This window comes from Euphorbia lathyris, chromosome 9 (genome assembly GCF_963576675.1).
Source record: "Euphorbia lathyris chromosome 9, ddEupLath1.1, whole genome shotgun sequence".
Taxonomy (NCBI): domain Eukaryota; kingdom Viridiplantae; phylum Streptophyta; class Magnoliopsida; order Malpighiales; family Euphorbiaceae; genus Euphorbia; species Euphorbia lathyris.
In genome coordinates, this window is record NC_088918.1 from 72,485,596 (window position 1) to 72,495,626 (window position 10,031).

Here is a 10,031-nt window from a genome sequence, read left to right on the forward strand (position 1 = left end):
TCCAATGGAATGACCGAGGTAACAAATCGAACGATTGTCAAAGGCATAAAAAAGAGACTGGGTGAGCATAACAAAAAGTGGGCGGATCACCTAATGAATGTCCTATGGGCATACAGAACCACTCCTCGAACCGCAACCGGTGAATCACCGTTCGCCCTCACCTATGGCGTAGAAGCTGTGATCCCCATTGAGATCCAGGTCCCTAGTGACAGAGTTTTATTCTACTGCGAAGACAGGAATGACCAGAGGTTAAGGGAAAGTCTTGGAAACAAAAAGAGAGAAGGCATATGTACGAATGGCCGCCTACAAACAGAGGATCGCAGCCTATCACGACAAACACGCCAAACTTGTGGACTTAAACCAAGGAGATCTAGTACTCCGAAAGGCGGACAAAATTCAATCCTTGGAAGGTAAAGGAAAGTTGGGAATCACCTGGACGGGTGTAGACACCGAGTCGGAGGACCTGTGACGAAAACCTGAAAACAAGACGGTTGAAGCGATTGATTCCGAGAGTTTTAAAAATAATAAAATAAATAAGTTACAGTCGGTCGCTGTTGTCGATCGGATAGCTCGCGAATGCTTAACGGCACGGTGCGAGTGCTTAGCGGCGGCCGGCGCGCATTCGATGACAGTCGGACGTACGCTCGACGATGCGAAGCACGCGCTCGACGTCTGTCAGACGCACGCACCCAACCATTAATAGTACGCGCTCGGTGTCCGAGCAAGGCACGAGCTTGGCGGCACGGGACGCGCGCTCGTCGGCCACGGGACGTGTGCAACCGGCAGCGCGGAACACGCGTTCGGCGGTCACGACGCGTGAACGCCCGACGATGCGGAACGCGAGTTCGACGGCCGCGGGGCGTGCACGCCCGACGGCGCGAGGCGCGCCCCGGCGGCCGTTGAGCGAGTGCCCAATCCCGTTGGGCGGAAGCCCAAAGGTAGGGGGGCGCGAGCGCCCAACCGCGTCGGGCGGACGCCCAACGGCAGTTGGGCGCTCGCCCAACGCTGTTGGGCGGTAGCCCAACGTGATGTTGGGCGGCCGCCCAACTAGCCTTGGGCGGCCGCCCAACGGCTTTGGGCGACGCCAAATTTTGCTCGGGCGTCGCCCAAAGTTTCCGGGACCCGTTTCCCTATATAAGGGGCACGGATCCCAATGCAAAAGGGGAGGAGAGGGATTTCTTGGAGCCTTTCTCACTCTAAACATTTTTGGAGAGAGAAAGTGAATTTTTTTGAGAAAAATATTTTTTTTTCTCAAAAATTCCGAGTTTCCTAAAGTTAAACTTTTACTAAAAAATATAAAAAAAGGAAGATCGCGACTCGTGGAATCGATCGGCTTCGACTGTCAGATATCGAATTTAAGGTATTATCCGAGGACTAGACTCTTTTATTTTATTTATTCTCTTCTTCTATTTATTTTTTATGTTATAGTTTCTTTATTTGATTAGTTATTTATTTTATCACGTTTTATTTAATTAGCGTATTTATTTAATTTTCGTTTCGTGTTGAATAAAATTCGGTTTTGTTTTAAAATAGAAAACCTCGTTTTGATATCCCAATACGAACCGTGATCCGATAAAAAGGTAGTTCGGGTATCGAAAAACGTTGAAATTATAAGTTTCTAATTTAAAAGAAATTTCCAAATAATGTTTGAAAATAAAAACATCGTTTTAGGAACTTCCGTTATTGACTATGATCCATTTTTTGTAGTTCGGAAATCCAAAACGATTGAATTAGATTTAATTTAAAGCTTTTGAATAAATCTGGAAACAATTAGAGTGCTGCTGTAATTTGCCATTTCTGTCACTAATTGCTGTTTACCTACGGATTTTTCGTCGGTAAATCTGCCAAAACGCAAAAAATGCCATTTCAGTCCATTTTTCTCAACTTCTAAGCTTTTAATCCTTAATATATATATGTATAGTTATGTAATATATGTGTTTCAAACTATTTTAGATGTTTAGTGTATATAATTATTTAGGATGCTTGTATATTAGAGGTGTCAAAATGAGTCATAACCCATTTATTGACCCATTTAACCCATCATTTAAATAGGTTAGGGTTGACCCTTTTATGGGCTGGGTCATAAAGAGGTTGAGCCATTTAACCCATATAATAAAAGGGTTGAATAGGTTTTTGGCAGGGTCAACCCAATAACCCATTAGTTTCTTATTCATCTTAAAATTAATATTCCGCCTTCTGCCATTTGATATATAAATTCTAGGTATTTTCTTTTTATTTCTCGGCTCTTCCCTTTTTCTAAGTATCTGCTTCCTTTGTGTTTTATCTTTATTTTTCTCTGCTATAGTCTTGCAAAATTTGATTAACTCTGATCGAGTTACTGTTTTCTTATTTGGACTAGGGGTGTTCAACGGTCGGTTCAGTCTGAAAACCGAATCGAACCGAAATAACCGAAAACCAAATAACACTTAAAATGAGAATCGAACCTAACCGAATAATATTAACAAACCGAACCGAATCGACCTAAATATTTCGGTTCAGTTCGGTTCGGTTTTCGGTTTCAACACATATTAAATAGTTAAAGTAAAACACAGATTAATAAATATAATTTTATAAAATTTCTAAACTCTGATTAGTTATACTTTATAATTTTATACCTGTTATTGTGTAACTTATGTATCATAACATATTCTTGAATATATAATCATGTAATTACAATTTTTAATCACAAAATACGCAAGAATTTAATGTCTAAACTATGAAGTTTACGAAAATGGATAAATATATATTTTAATTAAAAACAGTAGGACAAATCTAAATTTAAATTACATAATAACAATAAAATATGAAACTTCTAAGATATTGGACTGAAGTAAAAGGTATATAATCTCTTAATCTCTTACTTTAATATTAAAATTAATTAATAACTAATTTAAAGAAAAAGAAACAATAAAACTACGTTTACAAATAATTTATAAATAATAAATCTAATTAACTTCTATTTCGGTTGGTTCGGTTAATTCGGTAATTTTATCATAAAAACCAAACCGACCGATATTACCGAAATTTTTTATAAAATAAAACCGAAACCGAATCTAATAGACCGAAAAACCGAAATACATCAGTTCGGTCGGTTATTTCGGTCTGGTTCGATTTTTGAACACCCCTAATTTAGACAATTGGTTTTTATTTTGTTCAACTTCAGTTTTGCTAAATTTCCACTCTAGATTTGCAATTAGTTTTTGTTTTGTTAAACTTATTTTGCTGAAATTGGTTTATGTTGTAATTTATGTTAAACTTTTGTACTTATAATAATTGGTTTTGTTAAACTTTTGTCTAAATAAAGGGTAATGAAATGGGTATTATTGAAATTCAGCTTTTGTAGAGTCACATGATATGACACGGTTACTGATACATAACAAAATAAGCTTTTGGTCGAGTTACTATATGTTAATTACAAATGAATTGACGTTAAATGAAGACGCTAATAGTTGAATTTAAATTGGTCAAATTGAATTTTAATTACATTAAGAAACTATATCATGTAAAAAGATGAATAAGCAAATATTATATTATATTTTAGTTAATTAGGTTAAATGAGTCGATCCGTGTAATTTTTACATTTTCACTTTCACGTTTATTTCATTTTATGTTTTTACGTTTTTTTTTTTTTTTGATTAATTTTTAATTAGATTTGGTTAAATGGGTTAAATAGGTCAATCCATATAACTCATTTAATAAATGGGTTGGATCATTTTGACCTATATACAAATGGGTTATTATAACCTATTTATTAAATGGGTTGGGTTGGGTCAACCCATTTATTAAATAGGTTGGGTCAATCTTTTTAGCCATTTTGACACCTCTATTGTATATCATTCTTTATTTAATTTTTAAAATATAAGTATATGTATATATTTGTTCTTTTATTCATTTGAGTTATATTAGATCCCATTTTGAAGATTATTTACTTGGGCATTTTGGGAAATAATCAATAGATATTAGTATATGTTATTTTTTTATATTTAAAACTATAATAGTTATGTATATATGTAGTTTTGGGATATTTGGGTTATTTTATTGGTTATTGAATGAAATTATTTTGGGTAAATGTTATGTACTTATTTATGAGATTTATTTACTATTTTCACATCTTTAAAGTATAAATGTATTTTATCTAATATTTTCATATATGTATTATATAGTTTCCTGTTATTAACTTTTATTTTCATATTCTCTTTTTGATTTAAATGTATATATATATGCTAGAATTATTTTCTTTATTCTTTTGGATCATTCATGGGTCCATGTTTCAAATGGGCTTTATTTCATTATGAATCTTGCTTTAAATGGGTTTATTATTGTAATTATAATAGGTAGAGAGAGTCCATTAAATAAGAGGGGAAAATAAATCAAAAGAAAGAGAGTTTTCAATTTGATTATTTAAACTAATGAATTTTTAGAGGTTCCTAATGTAAATAAATGGAGTTGTTTTTTTGTTAATATTTCAAATCGTTTCCAAAACACCACGTTTTAAAACCTTAATCCGTTCCAAAGGCGGATTAAGTGAACATGGTAATTAAAATCGCTTTCTTTGTGAATAATAGAGTTCTTGAATCATTTTCTTAAAGGATTTGTACAAAATAAAATTGACTTGTATGTTTAACCACGTTTTCTTAACTAAAGGTTTTTGTCTCAAACGTTTCCAAAGCACTTGAGTCGTTCCAACGGCGATTCAAGTAAACTTCACTAATCGGGGTTTTAAAACGCACCTAAATCGTTCCAACGGTGATTAAGGTGCGAACCATGTAAATAAACTCGTTTTGGGGAAATAAGTTAGTGTAGAATAAACACACGGCATGACATTTAAATAAAGTTGTAAATAAATCACTTCTTTCTTCCCCCTTCTCTGTGTATGTATAATATAAATGGGTGATTCTTTACTAATATGGCTTTCCAATAATATATGCTCAAAACGGTTTCTGAAAAAAAGAAAGAAAAGGTTTCAAATGAATTTTAAACTTAAAGAAGTATACGATTAGTCCGTTATCGCCTAACATGCTGAGTAGGAGGCCGGTGGTTCATAACCGGGCGATGTCGGGGTGCCTAGTAGCCTTTCTCCGGAAAGGAGCTAGCCTTCTCGGCTCGTACCTAAGTTTTTCGAACCCACACCGGTCTCCCGCAAGGGATCGGTGTTCATTTTCCCATTCGTGGGTGGCGACTCTTCCATATCTCCGAGCTCCGGTCCTGCCGAGCAGCTTGATTCCACGATTGGTTGCTTTCGGAGCCAATCACCGCTTACGTCGCCATGAGGTTGTCCACCCCCCGGTCCGCCCGGGAGATTAGGCCGCGGCACCTCGTCTAACAACGGGGCCATACAAAATAGTCACTAAAATTGGGCCTGCCACTTTCAAGATCCAAGATATGGAGGGAAACACATTGCCACTGACGTGGAATATTCAAAACCTCCGCAAGTATTTCACAAGAGAGTAAAATGTAACCAAGGTCTTGAGTACTCTTTTTCCTTTAGTAAGTTTTTATCCCATGTGGTTTTTCTTATTAAAGGTTTTAATGAGGCTCACGCATAAGACCAATTCGTTGTAATAAGGCGAATCGCCATTTAATAAAGAGAAATGTTCATCTTGCAAATTCTTTCTTTGAGTACTTTTCTTGCAGTAATATAAATATTCCAGATTCAAAAAGGGGGAGGCAACAAATGCATTCCCACAGTAGAATAATGCTATCATGGCATAACTACTTTCTCCTCAAAGATAGGAGAATAATCTCAACGGCAGATCAATTCACCTCAAAAATAGGAAATAATTGATCACCGTCCGAGATAGAGTTAAAACATTTCTCAGACATGAGATCTTTACACTCTTAAACACTCTTTTCAAAGAAGAGTTCCAAGTCTTAGTGGTGGATCAATTCACCTCAAAGATAGGAAGCAAATCAATCGCCTAAGGCAGCTTAACTTCCTCTAAAGGAATAAAATCTTCAAGCCTTCAAAAAGGCTCATACTCCGGGGTATGGCTGGCCACCTACCTCGAACCAACAAAATAAATCCTAAAACCTATAAATTTACTTGCTGAAAGATATAAAGCGTAAAGTAAAAGATAATGGTTGAAAAGGGATTAAATTGTACTTAAGTTACATTTAAAAAACTAAATATTTACAGGAGTATCCTCCTCAGCGTTTTTCTCTAGAGATGCGCCCACTGGGGGAACCACATTCTCCGCAACAATAGTTCCCTCTTGAGGAACCGTACAATCAATTATAAGATCATTGTTCTTGTCACCAGCCCCCTGGGATGCTTCGCCGAGGTCATCTGATTCAAGATCAACAACAGGCTTGCTCTCCTCAGCTGATCCGCTCAGCTCCTTCCGAATCTGATCGCGGATGAAATCCTTAACGTTTAGGATCTTGCGATACTTAAGGCAGTCCTCAACCTCGGGGACCACGTACTCCGAATCCACAAAATCGATTCCGGGGTACGAAAGCTTAACGTACGCCATGATCCACTCACCATAATAATAAGCACGCTCTCCCGCTAGGATCTCCGCATTCAACAAGGCAGCCTTGTGATTCTTAGCATCCTCCTCCATCTTCTCCTTTAAGCTGCGGATCTCTGCGTCTTTGCTCTCGTTAAGGGCAATGGCGGAAGCAGCATTTGTATTAGCGACGGCAACCTCTTTCTCCAGCCTTTTTATGGTCGCCTTATCCGCTACCCCTTGGAGTAGATCCGCCTCCATAGCACGCATGTGTGTATACGCCTATCAAAACAAAGGATGACGTAAGAAACAAAAGGCTCCTCAAAGAGATCACTCTTTCATCCAAAAATGTGAAATAAAGAAAGCTCACCAAAAGGAGATCCCTCTTTCCCATTTTGGCATGGGCTGATCTGGAGAACTTGTTCTGGTTCTCCTGTACTTCGCCTAGCTGACCGAGGGCCTCATCAAGATCATTGATAACAGACTCATTCCTCAGAGACCCTTTGTCACCATACTTGGCGAGCCAATACCCTCCCAAGTCGGGCTTCACCACCTAGGTAAAGATTAGAAGGCCCAAGTCAAGATCCATGATAAAAGAAAGAAAAACGGTAAAGTAAATGTACATGCTCAAGCTCCAGCCTAGGTTTCTCGGCTCTTATGGCATCCCTCAATAACTTTTCTCCGCCAGCAGCGACGGACCTCTTTTTCTTAAGAAGGGGATCCGCAACGCCTTCAGCAGGACGTTTCCTAGAGCTCTTACGGGGATCCGCCACATGCGTATCTTTTTGTGCCTCCAGCTCCTTCTATTTTTTATGCATCTCTATAAGGGCGCGACTGGCTTCAGACAAACCCCTGACAAGGGAACAACGAAATAATCAAAGTTCAAGGAAGAAACAAAGTTACCTTCATCAAGTTGAGTAAACTTCACGTAATTAATCACATCCCCCACACGGCGGACCAGAGGAATGTCATTCATCATGAATTCCAGAGCATCGGCGTACGTCCAAGCATCCGTCTTAATGCTCTTCATGAGATCCGCCACCTTCTCATCACTATCAGTCAATATGCGCAAATCCCCAGCCATGTGTTGGGGCTTGGCATTCCAATTCAATCTGAATCCGAGGGACTCGTCCTCTTTCACCTTAACAAAGAAAAAAATTTCGTCCCAGAGATGGACGTTCAACATCTTACCGCAGAAGGGCGAATAAGTTTGGAATTTGGCGAAGGTATAAAAGGACTCTGATTTACGCTTTGTAGGTTTGTGAAGAGATCGAAAGACACGAGGATTACAAACTACCTCCAGGTTCGACGCTAAGTAACAGTCGAGAGCGATATCCAACTAGCCATTCGGATGCAGCTGGCAGGCGGTGATTCCAAAGAACTCCAAGATATCCGCCATCATCTTAGGAAGAGGAAGACGGAATCCTCTCTCCACATGACAACTATATACAGACAAGTACCCTACAGGCGGACAGGCGGGTCGCTGATGAGCAGCCGCCAACTCTGTCTCATAGTCTTTAATCCACGGATAGCGATCCGCCAAATCTGCCAGATCTGCGGCACTCATTTCGAGATGGAGTAGTCTCTGCATGAGGCATCTTTTTCCTAATCGGGGTCGAAGAAGAAGCCTCCATCCCGGAAAGACGCCTAGAATCTATTGTCGGAGCAGTTTGTGTCGCAACGACGGAAAGGGTCTGGGCTCTAATTAAACAAGGACGACGACTCCTACTCTCCCTCACCGTGTTACTCAAGTCCGACAAATCACAACTAGAGGTACTCTCAGACGAACTCGAATCCTCAGAAGAAGACCAACTAAAAGAGGGCTCAGAGGGAGAAGTCAAATTAAAAAGCTCAATAGTAGACCCAGAAGAAGAACTCATACAAACCTAGAAAACAGGACGAGAAAGCTTCACTTACATGGAAAATCGAAAGTTTTCGTAGCTTCTTGATGCCGGAAAAAGCTCTAAAGAAACTCGAACGAAATAAAAGGAAAATGGCAAATGAATCGGAAAGAGAAAAGAGAGGTTGAAGAATGTATCACCACTTACCTCGAGCAGCGTGCCTAGGACACTTGTCGTTCGGTGAGAGGTCTGGAACAGAGCAACAATAAATGTGATTCATCATGACGGCGTGCAAGGAAGAGCAAAAGCCCTAAAGGACTTTGACGGAACTTGGGGGGCTTCTGATAACATCGGAATATTATCCACGGAATCAAAGAGGATATTTACCAAAACGACAGCGTATTTGGACGGTCTGGGAAGCAATGGCGTATCAAGCAAGTCATCCAAGTGGCGGATCACCTAGACTCCGCCACATATGATCTGTAGTCAAACCTCCGTGAGACCCGCCATCATGCCTCGATCCGCCCGCCGAACGGTTGAGACGATTCCCAATAAAGGTAATTAATGGACCGTTAATGAGCTAACGGTCACACTTAAAGGAGATCCATAACCGCCATTAATGGGGCATTAATGGAGACTTTCTGGTTACTGAGAGTTACGATCACATGACTATAAATAGCTTACATCACAAGCTACTGAGGTACACATTCACATTCTCACTCTAGACCCTTCTCTTGTCAATACAGTTTCTTCATTATTCCTATACTGACTTTGGCATCGAAGCTTCCCCCCGTCAAACCTAACGACGCCCCCCATAAGGAAGGAATTCGATCAGAAGTTCATCGCCAGTTATCAACACAAAAACATGAAAAATACGAAAAACATGAAAACGTGAATAACACGAAAAAGTAACAAGATGAAAAAAATAAAAAAACGTGAAAAAAAAGAAAAAGGGAAAAACCGAAAAACTAAACGTGAAAACATGGAAAAAATGAAGAAAAAATACAGAAAAAACACAACAACGTTAATAACACGAGAAAACGTACAAAAAATGCCAAAAATGTGAAAAAACGTTTTTCATGTTTTTAACATCAATTTTTTTCACATTTTCGTGTTTTTTCACTTTTTTCCATGTTTTCCATATTTTTAATATTTTTTTTACTTTTCGTGATTTTCGCATTTTTCCACTTTTCGTGTTTTTAACAAATTTTCACGTTTTTTTGTTGTGTTTTTTCACGTTTTTAATGTATTATTTCCGTCTATTAAACTATAGTTCGATCAGCTAACCATCATTGAATATTCATAGAAAAAATAAATTTTAATTTATAATTATTCACATTAAAATTAATTTCGAAAAATATTAAAATTTAAATTGAAGAAATTATAATAGATAATTATACAGGTTTAAACACGGTGTATCACGTTACATATTACCATTGAATAGAAGCGGAAGAAACGAACCACAATCTTGTATTACCGGTTACCAAACTCCTATGTCAATGATTGTCGGGAGGAGAAGCGATCGTTCCACGAACTAAGTGCAAAACCTTAGAAAGAGAAAGGGATGAGCGTCGAGTAAAGAGAGAATTTTCTGCTCTTAAATGTATGTTGATTATGTCTCTGTCTAAGTCTCTTTATATAGAAAAAGATGAAAAGATTAATTCTAATCGAAGTGAGACTCATAAAATATTAATTAACTATTTATTATAACTTGTGATTACATAATATTTCTATTTATTTT